Raw genomic sequence first — 20470 nt, 5'->3', positions numbered from 1 at the left:
TGGGTCTAAACCAGAGCCATGGAAGGTTTTTTTTTAGCAGACCGTCTCTTTGCTGCAGACTGTGGAAGTGTATTAGATAAGAGGCCGTCTTGTTCTCAGATGAAAGCTAAACTCACTTCCAAATTAGCTCTAATAAACTCATTAAGTAATTAGTCTCCGTCATTAAAACCCTGAAACCGCCAATGTAGTTCGAGTCAGACACTCGGCATACATAAACCCAGATGTGTTGATTCACTGTTTAGAGGAGCCAGTCAAGATCATGGCCAATATGCATGGCTTTAATACAAGCCTTTGATTTCAGTTGAGCAAGCTTCCACCGCTAATACCCACTTCCTCTTCTAAATGCCATAGGTATGTGTTACCTAGCCGAGTGCAGTGCCCTGAGGAAAGGACCTAAGTGTTGATACTGTGAGCGAACGGGATGCTGGGAGAGCTTGCTGGTCACACTTCACGCTTTGCTGGACTCACTGAGACTGTATTAGATAACGTGTCACTGCCAAGTACCTGTCGGTACCGCATGGCTAACGGAGGACAGAGTGCTCTTTATGTAAAGATTAAGACGTCGGGTTTTGCCTTCTGAAACAGAAACATAAAGATTTTACTTTTAGTAAGGACTGTAGCTGAATAGAAGGAATCAGTAGGCCTACAATACCATTCAAATGTTTGGTGTTTGTTTTTGTTTATTATTTTGAAAGAAATCCAATCTTTATTCAGCATGGATGCATTCAACTGATCAAAAGTGACAGTATGTATGATGTTACAAAAGATTTCGGTTTCAAATCAATGCTGTTCTTTTGAAATCTTTATGAATTAGATATAAATTAGATCATGGTTTCCACAAAAATAAGCAGCTGTTTTAATAATAAGAAATGTTTCTTGGGCACCAAATCAATATATTAGAATGATTTCTGAAGGATCATGTGACACTGAAGACTGGAGTGATGATGCTGAAAATTCAGCTTTGCCTTTGTATGAATAAATTACATTTAAAATGTATTAATATAGAACATAATTATTTTCTAATTGTAATAATATTTCACAATATAGCTGTTTTTGCTGTACTTTTGATCAAATAAATGCAACCGTAGTGAACATAAGAGACTTAACCTAACCCTAACCGACCACAAACTTTTGGGAGACTTTTGCTACTTTCATCAATGCAAACTTTGCAATGCAATAATTACATGATCTAACTATTAGCAGAACGGGGAAATCGTGTTGTGTTTTAATCTTAAGTGTTTTCCTTTCACTATTGGCAGATAAACCAACCAACTGACTAACAAACAAACAAATCAAACCATTTCTAAAAGGTTTGAAAATAGATTTAGCAAATAAAAGTGTCAGCGACTAGTTCAGTTTACTTCTCATTGATGGAGGACAGGCAACCAGTGACATGCAGCTGGACTACATGACATCACCAATACAACATACAGCAGCTGTGGTCAATACACTCAGAAAGCACTCTGTGCACTTGTGCAGTACATCACAAACTTGGAGGGAGGAAACAATTTACATAAAAGCATTATTTGAAGTGTTCACACACTTTTCATTACAGAGAAGGCAACTTGTGTACAATGAAACTTTCGAAATTCCTTCTGATCATTGTCACTCTATAAATTTACACTATATTTGAAAGTTTAGATTCTCAGGGCAAGAGGTGACCTCCAAAAACTTTACAGAGGAATCCATGGGAATTGTCTACACAATAGAGGACTCGACATTTGATAGCTTCCTTTTCAGCATAAGCCAACTGCACTAGAGCATCATGGGAGAAACGGTTAATTTGTCTTTGAATGACAGGTCAAGAGAGCTCATTCTCTCTCCGCCCACGTCGTAACAAATCACGGCTAATTGGGTTATTAGTAAATCTCAGGCTCTCCCAGAATCCTACAACTGGATGGAAGTGAATCTGCATCTCAGAACATTCTTTCACACCAACTCAAAAAATATACAAAGGAAGAGAGAATTAGACAGAATCGAAAAAATAAAAAGAAAGTAAGAAAAAATAAGACCTAAAACTTTCATGCTATGGCTAATTCACATTCATGTGTTTTGCTATGATAGGTAATCATTTGTTTAGTAGATACATAAAGTTTGGTAAAAATAATAAGTTTATATATATATTATTACTATAGTGATTTTTTTCTAGTTTTTATCTAGTCAACTTTTTTCTAGTTATTTACCTAAAGCGGCTAATGAATTGGAAATCTTACACTTTCTCAGGAAATGGCTTAATTTTGTATTGAAGAATAAGATGGATACTCTAGCAACACACCAACTGCGTATCATTCTGCTTCACTTCACAGCGTTACATGTCCAACTTTTACCACAGTTTACTATAGACCACACTGTAAAAAACTGCACTAAAAATCCTCTAAATAGACCAATTTATATGACAACATCTCAGATCAGTCAAGCACATTCAGAGTTTCTAGTTACATGGTAGCCATTATTTGACTTTAAAACCATCAGATTTTTTTTCAGCATTAACAACTATCTATGCTAGCTTTTAAAAAAAAAAGATGTCTGGCATTCCCTGCAGGTCTGAGGGTACGGTTTCTAACAACAGTGTAGACAGCTCTGAGCGGCAGAACGGCAGTACAGCCTGATGATTGTAATGTGGCCAAACCCATCAAACCACAGCCTGTACCTCAACACTGTTTCTGACCTGACATGTCGGAGCTTTTGAGTAGCAATTTGGGAAAGTGACAGGCCTCTGCTTCTCCTATTACAGGTCAACTATGCGCAGTTGACTTGGTGCAGCTCCAAGACACATGTGTGCACACACACACAAAGATACATGCACAAAAACACACATACACTCACACGCTGCGGCATTCCTTCAGGCTTGCTGTCAGAGTTCACATCCGATAGTGTTGGGCTCACTCAAGCGGACTCTGCCTTGGACTCTCTCCGCAGTGGGTGTAGTTCTGATGGCTGGCAGCTACTAAACAACGACCATATTGTTCATCTTCCAGTAATTCTGCCTTATCTTGTAGTGGTGGGATTCAGTTTCGCAGTGGCTTCTCACCGAGAGGCTGGGCCTGTGTGTGTGTCAAAGAGAGAGGCAGAGAGATGGAGAGGAAGCCAGTGTGCATATGTATATGTTAATGGATGAGATTAATAAGTGTGAAAAGTGGAGTGCTCATCGGAAGCCATTCGCAAACAAAGTGCAACAGCAGCCAATGAGGAAATAAAGCCTCTTTATGTATGCACGTGTATAAAGGAGAAAGCCTGAATTACCAAATAAATACCAGCCATATAAACAATAACACAGAGACCAAAACGCCATTTATAAAGAAACCATAATGAATGCATTCAACTAAAAATGTGAATATATAAAACGTGAGAAATATGTACCTATACCATTTGCAGCAAATGTTAAACAATTACTTTTTAAAGTTTAAATTCAATTACTTTATTGAAAATATCATGTGTTGTAACCAAGTAAAAAGAAGTAACATATTTTACATACACCTTTTTGAGCATCTTAAAGTCGGGGTGAAATGAAAATGTGAAAAATCGGCATGAAATAGAAAATCTATTTCCTAAAAGCATTCTAGATCTTATGGTGAATGATGACGAGTATATACAGGACTTATCCAATCATTTAGTCCAATTAAACCACCACCCCTACAAGCTCACTGTCACGGTCATGTTTAGTTTCATTATCGTGTCCTGTCTTGTGTAGTATCAGAGTTTCATAATCATGTTCTGTTTTTACTGCCTTCACGTGCTATTGGAAACTTCCTACTTCCCACTTGTGAAGTTGTGATTAACAGCTTGTCGCATTCAAGTGCTTTGTAGTGGAGGACACCAGGTTTATTCTTGCCTATTTATTGGGGAAATAATATAAAAGCCAAAATTATATTTAGTGTCCAATTCACTGACAACCATATAAACATTCATAGCGCTATCTAGATAGTCAGCTTGCTGAAGATTCTGGAATTTGTGTCAAATACAGGTTATTTTCGTTGTGTATAAATTAACACACAATACGCTTCAAATTATTAGCCTAGTTATATATGTAAATATGCACTACTTTAAAGACTGATGTAGCTGTTGTGGAAAAACTAATAAAGAATACCAGTCACAGCAGCAATCGTTCTCCCCTCCACAATGTTGAAATTTTATGGCATGCACAACTCGGGAACTTGGGTATCAAAATGATCCCCGAACTTCATAATGGTAAATACGACTTGAGAGGGCGTTCATGTTACATTTTTAACTAGGAAACTCTTATTTACGATAAGTGAAGGCAGCATTTGTTTCCTTGTAATGGTTTTTCCTGAGTTTTAGTTGTAGTTTGAGGTTTATGATTAGTTGCACACCTTTTCCATGTTTCTTTGACCGCCATCCACTGTGTATTTAAGACCTCAGTTTCCTCAGTTCTGTGATCCTCGTTAAAGTTATGGTAGATGTTCTCGCTCTTTGTGTTTTCAGTCTGTTTCTTCGGTCATTCTGCATCACGCATTTTTGAATGTCACTGACCTAAATACACCTCTACAGTGGTCCCAAAGAGCTATTAACATTCAGATGTCCCTTCAAGATGCTTTTCAGTAAACCACTAGCTCCGATATGTAGCCTTTGTATATTTAGTCTGCATCTCTTTGTTAGTTTGTGTGATTTCTGTATAATGTGCATTAAGAAGGCTCTCAGCATGAATGTCAGAGGGTATCTGTGCCTGTCACTTCAGGAAGGTGTATTTGTGTTTGTTCAAAGTTTGTTGAGTAAACACTCTGTTTCCTGTCTGCAGATTTTTCTTACTCAGTGCTGCTTCCCGCTGGTGTGTACACATAAATACATGAGTATGCTGAGAAAAAAAAAAGTGTGGAGTACAAATATTTCACTCACTCACGCACGCGCACAGTACACACGCACACACAGGTAGTTAGACAAAAATCTTTCTTATAATGTGACAGAGCGCTTCTTAATGATTACGTATCTTAAATTAATCTGTGATCTCAAATAAGCTCAAAGAACACATTACTTGTGTGAGTGGAGCATCATTATGTGAAGAGAAAAAGAGTGAGTCTGTATTCAAGTATGTATAACTGTCCAGTGTAAGATAGATATAGAATTTATTGGCACCAAACCCCAGGTAAACTTCAGCTGTGCGTGTGTGTGTGTGTGTGTAAGGGACTACCTGTAGACGGGGTGCCCCCCTTGACTGAAAGTTAAGCTGACCTGCATTGTTCTGGGAGGGAAGAACAGGAGTTCCAGTCAAAAGCAGCCAAGCGGAGAAGGGGATCACATTGCCCCAACAGAGAGAAGAGATTTACTTCTGACATCTTTCTTTCACTCCATCACTGGCTTTCTCTGTCTCCGCATACCATCTCTTGCTCTACTATTTCTTCTTTTCCAAGTCTTTGCTACTCTCTATTTTCAGGGTTAAATGAAAACAAGGAATTAAAACATTGTTTAGTAAATATATGAGAAAAGTAATTGAGAATTCAATTAAGAAAGATTTGCAATCAATATTTCAGCAAATATGGATTAATGTGAATTTTAGAATTCATACTACACATCAGCAATACAAGTCAAGTCAAGTCACATTTATTTATATAGTGCTTTTTACAATACAGATTGTTTCAAAGCAGCTTTACAGAGATAACAGGAAAATAATGCAACAAAGTTTGTTTCCAGACGAAAATAGCATCACAGTCCAGCTTAGTTCTGTGATGTTTAATTTCTGTTGTGAAAAAGTTATTAATTTAGTTCAATATATAATATATATATATATATATATATATATATATATATATATATATATATATAGCCGCTCTGGAGAAAACAGTGATGTCAATGTCCAGCTTAATTCAGTTGTCATAATGGTGTCAATGCAGGCAGATCAATATTATTGTTGAATATTAAAATAAATGTTAAATTTAACATTATATAACATTCATCATGAAAGGTTAAACCAATTATTACCAGGAAGTGTCAATGTTTTTAATATCGAGATACTATTTCTTTTTTATTATTTTTGCATTTGAATTAAAAAAAAAAAATTCATTTTAATTTCGTTTTTTATTGATTTTCTTGATATTGATATTTTATTCGTTTTTTCATAAATATGTCTAGTGTTGATTTTTATTTTTAGGTCTGGGTAATCAAATTAAACAAAATAAAAGTGATAAATGGCTATAAAAAAAGTAAAACAAATATACTTTATTTTACTTAAAGGGTTAGTTCACACAAAAATGAAAATTCTGTCATTACTCACCCATGACGTCGTTCCAAACCAAACCCGTAAGACAATCGTTCATCTTCAGAACACAAATGAAGATATTTTTGATAAAATCCGAGAGTTTTCCATCCCTCCATTACAACGCAATTTACACATTCAAGGTCCAGAACGATAGGAAAGACATCATTAAAGTTATCCATGAGACTAGTGGTTTAATTTCAATTCTATGAAGCGACGCTAGTGCTTTGTTTGCGCAAAAAACATAATTTACCTCTATAGCTACACAATAATTGTATCCAAAGCGCGCGATCAAGGAACTTCCGGTCTTGAGTCAACACTTGCGTAGTGGTGCTGCTCCCCCTACTGGTCTGCTGGTTATTTTGTTCGTAAATAAAGTGGTAAATTAGGCTATGTTTTTTGTGTGCAAACAAAGCACTTGCGTCACTTCATAAAAGTGTAAAATTGACCACTGGAGTCGCATGGATAACTTTCATGATGTTAATATCGTTCTGGAGCTGGAATTTTTAAATTGCGTTGCTCCAAATGGTAGGACTGAAAGACAGTTATCGGATTTGATCAAAAATCTTGTGCTCTGATCCGAAGATGAACGAAGGTCTTACTGGTATATGGAACGACAGGAGTGTAATTAATGACAGAATTTGGATTTTTTTTTTATTTGGGTGAAAAACTAACCCTTTCAGTTTAATGTTTTATTATTGCATTTTTTTTGTAAAGAAACGTAGGCTATGTTTTTTGTTTTAATTATAACCCTGGGATGCATTGCCAAGAGTGTCCAATACCCTAAACAATCAGGATTGTTCTACCTTAAGAAGAAAGAAAGAAAGAAAGAAAGAAAGAAAGAAAGAAAGAAAGAAAGAAAGAAAGAAAGAAAGAAAGAAAGAAAGAAAGAAAGAAAGAAAGAAAGAAAGAAAGAAAGAAAGAAAGAAAGACGCTTTGTTGGCAGGTAGCCTGATCGAGGTTCAACAGACTCCGGTCATGGGCCAGTTAAACAAAATATTTCATGTGAGATCCCTGATGGTCCAACTGTGAAGCACAAAAGAAGCATGTAGCAGCACTGACATACGAGGAGATGAATGGTGGTGCCGAAATATAAGAAGCTATTGAGTCAATAGGGAGATGCTCATATCTCAAATATGCCTTTTGTTCGGTGAAGGACTCCCTGTCTGTGTGTCTGTCGGTGTGTGCATCTGCCAAGACATCTTAGAGATGGAATATTGTTTTAGTCTGAGACCACAGAGTCATAGTTGCATGAATGAGTTGTGATGGAGTGTGTGTGTGTGCACCCATCTCTCCTTCTCTTACTGTAATTTGACACAACGTAGAAAGAAAAAAGGCACAACACAACTAATCAATAACACAGTGTACTGCAATAAAAATCAAACGACTTTTGGTTTATGTTAGTAAGAGAGCTGTTGGCCCGCTCCATGTAAAATAAAACAGCTCTTAACTCTATTAGGCTAGTAAGGCTACTGATAGGCCTATGTCTGGATTCTTCATAGGTTTAGTGAACATGATTTTAAACATTTTCAAAAGAACTATTCATTTCTTTATGAAATGTTTGATGAGGAAAAAATTACTGAGTGCACCATTACGATGATTGGCTGTAAATATTTACTTTCATTTCTAAACTGAATTTTCTCCAGTCTGTTCTGGCAGCTTACCTTCTTGCAATGTTGATTCTGTAAAAGCAAATTCCTGTAACAAACACTACAAAAACACTCTCTGAACTTGTGAAACAGTGCATCCTCAGCCACTTGAGAGAATAAACACAAGACTCACAGTGCCGCTGCCACCTAGTGGATTCCAGCTTTACGTCACTTCTTGGCAAGAATCTCGTTGACTTCAGTTCCCAAGCTTTCTATAACAGTAGTGAAGTTACTCGACTAACGACAGGATACTGTTACAAATGTGGGCGAGTTGTTAGCTTGAAAGTGTGAGGATGTCACCTGAAGTGGATAAACAATAGTTTGTTTTTTAAATTGTGAGGCAAAGTTTGTGCCATGATAATATGCCTACATAATTCCTCAATGAGGTGGGGCATATGATTATATTAAACTGATCTGTAGTGCTAATCTGTACTGATCAACTTGAAGGACTAAGAATCTTTTTGTAGAAATGTTCCTAGCTTGAGGACTAAGAAATTTGCAAAATAAAATAAAATAAAATAAAATATTCTCCCTTTGAATTGTGTGTACACCGATTGACCAGAAGAGGCAAGTGTCTATAAATGCTCTTCTTTTGAGCTTTTTTTAATTAATCAAAGAATCATGAAAAAAAAATATCCACAATGATTTCTGAAGGATCACGTGGCACTGAGGACTGCTGAATATTCAGCTTTTCCATAACAGGAATAAATTACATTTTTAAATATAATCACATAGAAAACATTGTAATAACATTTAACAACTTAATATTATATAGACTTAGTGAACATAAAAGACTTCTTTCAAAAACAGTAAAACAATCTTACTAACCCCAAAGTTTTGAACGGTAGTGTATGTGTGCATGCATGCATGTGTCCTATGATACTCTTCACCTTTGACCCTCTCCAACTGGATGACAGCTTGCGGTGCCTCATATCCCCCTTTTCTCTTCTCCGATTACACACACGTCCTTCTGCCCGGACTCTCTCTCCGATCCTTCCTCCTACTCCCCCATTTTATTTTATTCCTGTGCTCCTAAATCACTTTTGTTATCTTCGCTGATTCTTACCCCTTATGCTCTGGCCTTTATCCCTGGTTCTCTTTCCTCCTCCCCTCATTTTCCAGTCTCTCTCATCTCATCAGTACAAATCTATCAACACATTAATGTGTTCTCTCACTTATTCTGTGACTGATATCATGAATGCTGTCTATTGATCACATCTGATCTGATCTTTTTTACCTCTTATTACCGCACTAACATTCTCCTTGCTGTCTGATAGTGAGACTCCAGCCTTCTCAGTGACTGCATAAGCCAGAGCCAGAACAGTGATTGATCTGTGTGTCTGCCTGTGTGTAAGAAAGAAGGACAGAGAGAAAAGAGAGGAGATAGACGACTTGTCCTCCACCCTCAGTGTCAGAATAAGGGGGAGATAAGAGATAAGAGAGAAGGAAGGGTCAGGAGAGGTCAGGTGGGTTATAGGAAAGGTCAAGCTGTGTTGGTCTGTTTATTTTACCCTGTCTCTGATTTCCTGCCTGCTCAGGATTCAGCCCATTCACATCTGTCCTCTAAACAACCTGGAAACAGCCTTTGATGTATCTGCCAAAAACATCACAGGCTCATCACATAAAGACTGATCTATCTAAAATTCAGCACAATGGAGATCATAATAACAGAGTTTAAATCAGAATTCCTTTTCATCTACACATACTCGCTAGAACTTAAAAAAAAGTTTCACTTAGTGTTTGTGATGCTTTTCAGATGCTATTTTATTTCTTATTCTATCTATCTATCTATCTATCTATCTATCTATCTATCTATCTATCTATCTATCTATCTATCTATCTATCTATCTATCTATCTATCTATCTCTGTCTGACCTACTCGCCATCCATCCATCCATTCATCCATCCATCCATCCATCCATCCATCCATCCATCCATCCATCCATCCATCCATCCATCCATCCATCCAATTTTTAATGGATGTAAATAAATAACTATTATAAAATATTATATTAAACAATAATTTAATGTGCTTGTCAGATAGCTATACTTTTTAATTATATTAGATTTTCTATTTGCTATTTATATATATAGGCTATATATATATATCCATCTCCCCGTCCGTCCATCCATCCATCCATCCATCCATCCATCCATCCATCCATCCATCCATCCATCCATCCATCCAATTTTAATGGGTGTTAAATAAATATTCTAAAATATTACGTAATAAAATAATAAATTAAAGGTCTTTTTTTTTTAAAACCAGCACAGCACTTTAAGTGTCTGTTTGTCAATCTGTCTATCCATCCATCCATTTAGAGATTATCACTGTAAAGCTGCTTTGAAACAATCTATATTGTTAAAAGCGCTATATAAATGAAGGTGACGACTTGACATTTTTAATGGATAAAGTATAACATATATAAGATACTACTTAAAATATTTAAATTGAATAAGCTGTAACGGTTTGTGCTTCTTGTCAGGATCTATCCATCCATCAATCCATTTAGATATACCAAAATATATCACTATTTTGTTGAATATTCCGTCTTAGGGATTGTGGTTCATGAAGGAAGAGAGGAAGGGCAAGCCAAAGAGAGCGAGACAGGAAGAGAATAGTTATAATCCAAACAGAGGCTCAGATCCAGAGAAATCAAACAAAAACATATACATCAGAGGAAACACGCCCAAATACTCTCAAACAGTTCAACCACACACACTCACACACCGACAGAAATGCATATACACACAGCCGTGCTTACTGTGCCAAACAGCTGGGCTTCCTCTGGTCTCACTCACATATCTGCATTTCTCACACTGTCACAGTGATTTGGGTGCAGATAGCATCTCTCTCTCTCTCTCTGTGTGTGTGTGTGTGTGTGTGTGTGTGTGTGTGTGTGTGTGTGTGTGTGTGTGTGTGTGTGTGCACGTGTTGAGTGTTTATAGAGCTTTGGCGCCAACACTGTGAACTGCTGCCCACGTATAATAGGTTAGACCCTCTCAATCACCCAAGCTGACAACAGTGGGCTAAATTAGAATTATAGCACTCGAAAACACTCTTTAAATCACAATTTTTAAGAACTACAGACAGGAAAACCCTTTCACAGAGAAGACGAAAAATATGTGCACTCAGTGCTGTGAGGAAACACACTACAATGTATTCACGGGTTCAGTGTCGTTACTTAAATGTGCCCTTTAGAAGAGTGCTCATCCCTCTCTCTCTCTCTCTCTCTCTCTCTCTCTCTCTCTCTCTCTCTCTCTCTCTCTCTCTCTCTCTCTCTCTCTCTCTGTCAGTTCAGGTATGAGCTGCTGACACTGATAAATAGCTCTCCGCTAACAGGAGGCAGACAGACGCCAGGCGACACCACTGACCTGAGATCAGTCATTCAGCATCCTCAACAGATGAACACAGCTGAACCTGCATCACTGAAACATGACCCTACAGAAAGAGAGAGAGTTTTGAAAATTAACAACCTAGTTTGCACAGGCATCTCATGTAGTAATTCTCATCTGTACGTGCTCTCCTTTCAGACACAAAGTACCTTGAAACCATCTGGGCAGGCCTGGGGTGCAAAGGGGTGATAGTCACAGAAATTATCCAATTTTTCCTTTCAAAGTATGGTGATCTAAGATACTTGACTTCCTGCATCATGATAGAAAATATTATGAAAATGAAATGTTAATAATATGGATTGAAATATTGAAGAATCAATGTTTCCATGATTTAGTTCACTAACATCCCTCCTGTGTCATCATGTGCTGGTTAAAGGCATCATTTTGATGGGATGCTCTTAACCAATTAGCAGAAAAGCTCTTGAAAGGTGTGAGACAGATGGATCGATCGCAAGCTTTCTGCTGCAATCACACAGAGTGGCTATGAATCAGACTCATGTGTGATTTTCTGCATGTACACACACACACACACACACACACACACACACACACACACACACACACACACACACACACACACACACACACACACACACACACACACACACACACACACACACACACACACACACACACACACACACACACACAGGCATTTAACCCATAAGACAACTTTTCACTTACATTCTGACAGTAATAGCACAATCCAATCCATCATGTTGTTTATTTCTTGAAGTTCAAATGGTCTTCTGCATTATCTAAAAAGATGATACAGAAAATTAACATTGTTATGGAGAAATAATCTTGAATAGAAATCATTTGATTCATAAAGGAAGTAGATGTTTACAAAAGGAGTAAATGGTTTTCCCATCTTAAAACTAGACAGCCAATTGCCTAAGATTAAAAAACAGAACCTTCTCCAATCCCACAAATCATTCACATCATCTGTTGCTTGGTATACACATAAGTTGTTTTCATGAGTTCTAAAAACCTTTTGGAATATATTGGAACTTGGGTTCTTCTCTAATGTGTTGAAAAGCTCTAATGTAGCTTATCCCCCTTATTGTTTATTTTCTATCCTATTTTGTAATTCATTATGAGCTGTAAAGATGAGACCACTCAAGCACATGGCTATTGCACTCCAGACTGGCTTTGTGTGTAGTGAGTTTAAGGGTTATGGTCATGAATTCAGGCCAGTGACTCCAGTTATCAGAGATATGTAGGATAGGGGCAAGGCTTTTGAACTGACTCTTGACCCCACGGCCTTTTGGGTATTTCCTTTGTGTGTTCAGAGAGCAGCCATTTAACAAAAATGAACCTGCCATAATGCTTCTAGTCCAACTTTAATTTATTTTATCACACAAATATTTGGCTTTATCTGCGCGCATAATGTCTGGCAATTTCCTATCAACAACAAAGCTTGCTGTTCTTCTGACTTCAAAACACATTCACTCCTCCGATTCTGATCTTTAAATTCTCCTCACATCGCCAGGCAGTCAGACTTGATGACTAGATCTCAGACTAAACAAAGGGACATCATCATACACCAACTACACCACAGGGCAGAGGAGACACTGGAAAAGCTACATTTGTTCTCTTGTCTTGTAGGAGAGCAACAACAATAAGACTTCACTTTACTTGATTTGATTCAGTTAAAAGTCTGAAGGTTCATGCCTCACCATCCGCAATAAGAACACTTCTTCAGTCTTCAGTGACTGTAACTCTGCTTCAACGGTTTACTTCTCAGAACCATGTGAATCATATGTATGTTCAAAGCTACTTCCCCCTTTGACAGAGATGTTGCTCAACAAATACACTCAGAAGAATACTTCTGAGAGAAGGCACATGGGAGTTTATTCACAAGAAGCAGCGTCATGCCTTTATTTATGGAAGGGAAGTGAATGGTGTTTATAGATATGAAACTCAGACTATCTTGGTTGCATTACATTTGGAGGAGTTCAGAGAAGAGCAAAGATTCTTTTGTTTTACTTTCACAACAATTTAACAGTTATCAGATTATTAATTTTGGGTTCTGTTTCCCTCTTTTGCTAACAATTTCATAATTTATGTTCCAAATAAATTATTATTTTAAACATAACTGTTAAATAAAATATCACTAGCTAAAATCACATTACAAATACTGAAATATATATTACAATATCGTAAAAAAAAAAAGTGTTGTAAAAAACTATGTTTTTGAAAGAAGTCTTGGTTCTTTTTAAGGTGTCCTTGTTGGACTGTTATACATACATTTAAGTACAGAGTAATATTAATTAACAACATGTAATTACTATAGAGTTAGGGAAATAATTAGGGTTTGGTTTAGGGTTTAAACGCATGTGATTATGCATAATTTAATGTTATTTCTACAATAAGTACATGAAACGTGTAACAAAGACACTAAAATAAAGTGTTACCGAAGGCTCTTATGTTAACCAAGGCTGCATTTATTTGACCAATATTACAGTATAAACAGAAATATTATGAAATAATATTACAATTGTCGTTCTGCGCAATCTCATATAGGTGTATGTTGTTAGATTCTGCAAACAGCATAATTTCAATATTGACGAACCCTAAGTTTAGTCAGGTTCTCCTCTAGTATGTGGAACCATTGGCGTTTTAGCCTATATATGTAAACGTGATATTGTGTTTTGTATTTTTTTGTATTTTTCTGTTACTGTTTGTGTTTTGATACTGTTTGTGGTTGGACCATGTGTGTCCTCAATAAAGCTTTGATGAATTACAATAGCTATTTCTATTTTAATACTTTAAAATGCATTTTATTTCTGTGATGGTAAAGCTGAATTTTCAGCATCATTACTCCAGTCTTCAGTATCACATGATCCTGCATAAATCATTCTAATACACTGATTTGCTACTCAAGAAAAACATCATATTATTATCAGTATTGAAAATGGTGTTATCAATATAATGCATCCTTGCTGAAATAAAGTATCGATTTCCTTCTCCTTGTATTAGACCACTCAGACAATATTTGGTATTGATTTATTCCCAAATGTATGTTCATTAAGCAGTTTCCACTTTGACCATCACAGCTGTTGGTTTTCTTGAAAGATTTGCTTAATTATAGTGTGATACTAATCAGAACATTACCATAAACTACAACCATAAAAATGATCTGTTAATAGATCCCTAATTTGTAAAGCACAAAACTAAAGTGTGGCATGAGTCATAGTCGTTATTGCAATCGGAAATATTAATAGAGCTTCTTTCTTTTTTTACCAGTCACCCTGTCAAGTATGCCTACGGTGCCAGACAGGGGTCAGACTTAGTGCCTGAATCACACTGACAAGAGTTCAGATATACAGTGACTTACTTGGATTCATAAACTGACTGTTGTTCATCAAACGCTACGTTTGTTATTGTAACAGGAGGTGACTAGGAGCCAGCTGACCCCTGACTGCGTCATAACAATCGAGACAGACCACCATCGTGACATGACTCATAAAATGAAAGCCATGTGAGTCTGAGGTCTGGTCATCAGGATCTGCTAGCCAGGAGAGAAAAAAAAAACTGTAATACAAAATTGTATTATATATTGAAAAAGATCAATCATCAGAAAATTAAAATGGCATCTATGGTCAAAACTTATTTTTGGTCTTGCCTATGGTCATTTTAGATCCTGCTGACAAAATAGTGTCATAAATAAGTGAAAAGAGAGGAGTAGGATAATGGTTTTCAATTTAACAGTTAGGATAAAATTCTATATTCAGTACATAACATTTTAGTAGATAAGATATGCTTGAAAAAAGTCAAGGCTGCATTTATTTGATAAGATTTGTAATGTTGTATACATATATTAATAATTATTTTAGATAAATGAACTAGTAAAATCCACTAGAACCAGTGACACTAAACAGTGTGTGTGATTAAACTAATCTTTATCAGATTTTCACAAGTCTTGTTTCTAAATGTCTGCCTTCCTTTGCCATAAAATATTATTATCATGTGTCATTAAGTATTGCCCAACACATAACAAAAAACAGTTCTATATTTGTGTGAAGCCGTATATAAAAATACTTGATTTGTTAAAAAGTACAAACAGAAATGGAGAGAGAAAGCGAATGGGAAGGAGAGCAAAAGAGGAAAAAGGAGTAAGAGAACTGTGTCTTTCTGAGAGACGCCAGATTATCTGCTTCACTGCTTGAGTGAAACACATTAGCAAGCTGGATTATTCAGCTCAGTGCTTCAGAGAACAAGTGCTGAAATGAAAGCATGTCGTGTGTGTGTGTGTGTGTGTGTGTGTGTGTGTGTGTGTGTGTGTGTGTGTGTGTGTGTGTGTGTGTGTGTGTGTACTGTCCTGTCCTGTCTTCTCTGAAATACCTTTGAGTTGGACTTTGAACCTCTTCATCTTCTATGTTTTAAAGACATCTTCAAAAAATGTGTAAGACACACTGTAATGCTCCTTATTTAACCCTCTGTATTTCACTTGATTAGAATGATTATCTCAGTGAGGAGTAAATGATGACAAGGTGGTTTTAGGAGGTGAAATCCGAATACCTGTGGCAGAGAGAGAGAGAGAGAGAGAGAGAGAGAGAGAGAGAGAGAGAGAGAGAGAGAGAGAGAGAGAGAGAGAGAGAGAGAGAGAGAGAGAGAGAGAGAGACTGTAGACCACAGGATGACATATCATTAAGTGCCCCAGTCAACAGCATATTACCGCCTCTGAAGAATCATTGAGTCTGCTATAGGGTTATGTGACCTGTCACACAGACTTGCATCATGGACAGAAACATGTTACAAACACTTGAGAGATGAGAAAGATGAAAAGAGGAAACATTTGCACACACAGTGGTTGGTTTGCACAGAATCATCATGCAGACAAGCATGTGAAATAATGGCCGTTAACCATGGCACAGTGGGTAAAGAATATGCTTGGTGACATTAAAGTCACCATGAAATCAAAATTGACTTGTTTTTTAGAGAATATTGCAGTATTTATTATAAAAAATGTATCCGTGCACATTACTATTTTTTATGAATGTGCCCTCATTATTATTAATCAAAATAACCGGTAACACTTTATTTTGATGGTCCCTTTTGAACATTCTGTTAACTATAAGTAAGTGCAACTATATGTCAACTAACTCTCATTAGAGTATTAGTGGACTGTATGCTTAATATCTGCAAACTCTTTATAGTGATGCTCCTCCAACAGACACTCTACTGACTATAAGTAACTTTGCCAACTATGCCAACTTATTCTAACCCTAACCCTACCAGTCTACTAATGCTCTACTAACACTCTAATGATAGTTAGTAGACATGAAGGGGCAATGTTACTTATAGACAACAGAATGTGTTAAAGGGACCATCCAAATAAAGTGAAACCAAATAACCTTGCAGCATTATCTCTTCTCCGGTGTGAGGGTGGGACAACCTGTCACTCACATGACATCACAACAATAGCAAACCACAACGATCCAGTCATACAATCAATTCCCCATGGACAAAATTAAGTCCTGCCCTAGACTTAAAAAAAAAAAAAAAAAAAGCCATTTCAGTTCGATATACACATCACAATAGTAAAGAAAACCCTACTGCAATTTCATGCTGACTTCATGTGCTCACAAAAACAGTTTGGTGCTTGTAATGTCTCAAATCAATTCAGCCTATGAAACCATTTGTATATCTTCCATGCTTTCCTATACATGATCAAAACATACAATGAAAATGAACTTTGCAATGATTGTAAGGCCGAAAAATAAACTGATAATAAAAAATGAGAAGCAAAGGAAAGGACCAGTGAGCTCACATACGCAACAACACCCCCAGTTGAATCATTGATCCAGAGAGCCTTGCATCACATGACGAGAAACTCGAGCCAGAGAGAACACTGGACTTCACAACAAGAACACAGATAAGATTTGCTCATCTGAGACACACACATCCACATACCCATGGCATGATATACAGGGTATATGCACACATGTGAATGATAAAGAGCTACTACCATAAGATAGGCCTCACGCAAAGATATAAGCAAGATATCACGCAAAGATAGGCCTGATTTGTGGCCTAAATATAAGATAAGAGGTTTTTTTGCTTATAATCAATTTAAAAGATAATTAAATGAGCAGATATAAACATAGGCATGCACAGACAAATGCACACACTTGTTAAGAGATGAGGCAATCTCATGCTTTCTAACAGAGCGATCAATGACCACACAGCCCTCAGGATATCACTCAAACTGATCCATCTATCATCAGCTGAATTATTCATGACCGACAGTCAATGTCCTTATAGGGCAGTTTGGGCAGATTTGCAGTTTCTTCTATTTGTTTCAGTAGGAAAACTGTCCAACAAACTAATATATCACTGCAAAAAAAAAAAAAAAAAAAAAAACTGTAATAATAATTCTGAAAGGGATCCTTCAAAAATAAACACTAACCATATACAGTTAACGCACAAATCAAAACAGTTCACACAGATCCCAGCTGGCAATCGTAGTACAATCGAGTACAGGATAATCCTGATCAATATCTATACTTCCTGAGGGATCGGTTTTCATAAGGATATCAATATAGAACATGATTTTCAGCACTAACACTGTTTATACAATTTATACAAAAATGTGCTTCAAAAAGCCACACACCACACCGAATAATAATAATAATAAATGTTTTTTTTTTTTTTTTTTTAATAAAGGGTTCATCACAATAATCCTGCCTGAAAATAAGTTGAAACATTATGTTATTTTATATATAAAATATTGGACTTCAAAAAACGTTTTTATATATTTTCTTTTTTTATTTAAACAGACTGTTTTTGACCTTTTAAAAAAAAAAATGTACTCATATTATTTCTTTGTATTATAATATATATATATATATATATATATATATATATATATATATATATTTTTTTTTTTTTTTTTTTTTTTTTTTTTTTTTTAAATTCTGAAATTCTGTTTTTATATTGATTTCATTTATAATTTGAATCCAAGCTTTTCAATGTGGTCTCATTTGGACCCCACTCGTAACATAAAATATATATTTTATCTAAAATTACGTTTGTAATAATTGATAAATGATGTGTTAGAAGAGTTCATAACTAAAGTGTTCTTGGGGGCTCAATTGTGCAGACTTAACTATTTTTAAACAATTGATAAATAAAAGTATACCTACTTTAACTGAAATGCCAATGTTCTTTAAATTTTTCCTAATCAATAATCCTAAAACAGTTTTGAACCATGTGTTGTTTCATACCTTTGACAAATACACACACACACACACACACACACACACACACACACACACACACACACACACACACACACACACTCATATATTACTGACAGTCCGGAACAAACTCATCAGTCTCATTCACACGTTGAGAGCTATTCTGGTCGACTTCCTGGTGTGACTGAGGCATAAGATATCTCAAGCCCCTTGTCTGCAGGAAGGCACAAGCACACTGGCAGCAAAGGTCACAGCACACCACTGATTATCTCAATCACTTAGCGACACACGTCAAGTCTTGTGAACATGTTTAACCACATCGAGAGCTTATGTACCTGCATTAAGACAAAGTAGCAAGAATATATGAATATGCATTGCCTGCAGTTTATATTAAGGACTGGATCTGGATTAATGCAAAGCTCCACATCCTTCTTTTAATATTTAGAAACAACAGTGAGTATCTGACTTACTAACTGCTCACTATCCATCTTCATAAGGCACTCTCTCAAGTAAACATTGCTTCCTCATACCTGGAGCCAGATAATACAAGTATTTGTCATATAATAAATAAATAAAAGTTGGTTAAACTTAAAACACGTTCATTTGTGAAGTTGTCTTAACTGACAGCTTTCTTCTCTTTTGTATTGATATTTCACTAAAACTATGTGCTAGTTATCTAGTTACCGTAATGACCCTAATAAACGTATTCCACATAATGGAAAAGGATTATTTACATATAACGCTGTGGCAAGTAGGCGGGGCCAAGAGCTGAGCAAGGTCGGTCGCACAATTGTTAATGAGCGTCACCTGCACGTCACACCGATCTCGAGTCCCACAGAGGAGCTCCGGAAGGATAAAAGGAGGAGTTATGACAGTGGAAGACAAGAGAGGACCAGGCCTGGACTTTTTGGAAGTTTATTCACCAGTCATTCGCGAGGGCTATACCACTTTACTTTCATTTTGTTATTCGTAATATATTTTGTGTAATTAAAGTTACGTTGAACGCTTGCCAGTTCCCGCCTCCTTCTTCCCTGAACTTGAACATTGTTACAAATGCATTATAAAAGCATTACAGATATTAAAAGTAATGCAGGTATCATATAATGAGGCCTCAAAGCAATAGTTTACCCAAACATTTTAATTCTGTCATGATTCCAAACCTGTATGACTTTTTCTTTTGCATAACTTAAAAGAAGCGATTCTGAAGAAGATTTCAACCTGTTTTTATCCATTTAATAACAGTCAGCCATCTATGATTTTGTAATCTATGACAATCTTTGAAACCAAACCAAACTATAACAATTATTCGCAAATTTAACTGAAGCAGTTAAAATTATATTTTGAAGGGGACTAAATATGCTAAGCTCAATCTGTATCCACTGAATCACCTGTTCGACTACTAAGACTGCTACTCTCTCTCTCTCTCTCTCTCTCTCTCTCTGTGTGTGTGTGTGTGTGTGTGTGTGTTAGCCACTCACAAACTCTCACTGAGGTGGTCTCTAAAACTTGTGTAACATGATCCTTTCAACAGAAAATGCACAGGACGAGAGGGGGAGAGAGAGGCTGGACAAAAGCTCCTAACAGCAGTGCTGTCCAGTAGGTAAAAGTGGAGTTATCCCGAATGGCTGTGTTCGATTGGTGTGTAATGCATTCTGAGGGCTGGTGGTGGGAGCAGGACGGATGGCGCCACGCTGCTGCCCCACTGATACACTACACCAGCAAACACAGCCCAAGGGAAGCAAGCGCGTCAATACACACACACACACACACACACACACACACACACACACACACACACACACACACACACACACACACACACACACACACGCGCACACACACACACACACAGCACCTGCAGGCCAGCTGGTAACCCAAAAATATCTGAGAAGGTGTTGATGTTAATCATTGCAAGAAAATGTGTATGATTGTGACAGGATAGGGAGCAATATGGGCGTGTGTTTGCTGCTATTTGTGTGTGTTCTAGTGTTTTGCGGTAGCAGTTCATTCAT

At 36.7% G+C, this 20470-nt stretch overlaps 1 long non-coding RNA gene across 2 annotated transcripts; it reads right to left on the bottom strand.

The window, feature by feature from the left end:
- Positions 1–1339: 1339 nt before the first annotated feature.
- Positions 1340–6555, bottom strand: LOC306985434. 2 transcript variants are annotated; one of them, XR_013794797.1, is made up of 4 exons: positions 6227–6555; positions 5188–5379; positions 2827–3044; positions 1340–1938 (listed from the first exon to the last, which is right to left on the bottom strand). It is a non-coding gene; the product is annotated as an uncharacterized lncRNA (long non-coding RNA). The 2 variants fall into 2 exon arrangements; XR_013794798.1 differs by having other exon boundaries at positions 2821–3044; positions 6227–6545.
- Positions 6556–20470: the final 13915 nt, after the last annotated feature.

This window comes from Phoxinus phoxinus, assembly GCF_949152265.1.
Source record: "Phoxinus phoxinus genome assembly, chromosome: 2".
Lineage (NCBI taxonomy): Eukaryota > Metazoa > Chordata > Actinopteri > Cypriniformes > Leuciscidae > Phoxinus > Phoxinus phoxinus.
Note: the sequence above shows the minus strand (reverse complement) of the source record. Positions and strands in the feature narration are given on the sequence as shown.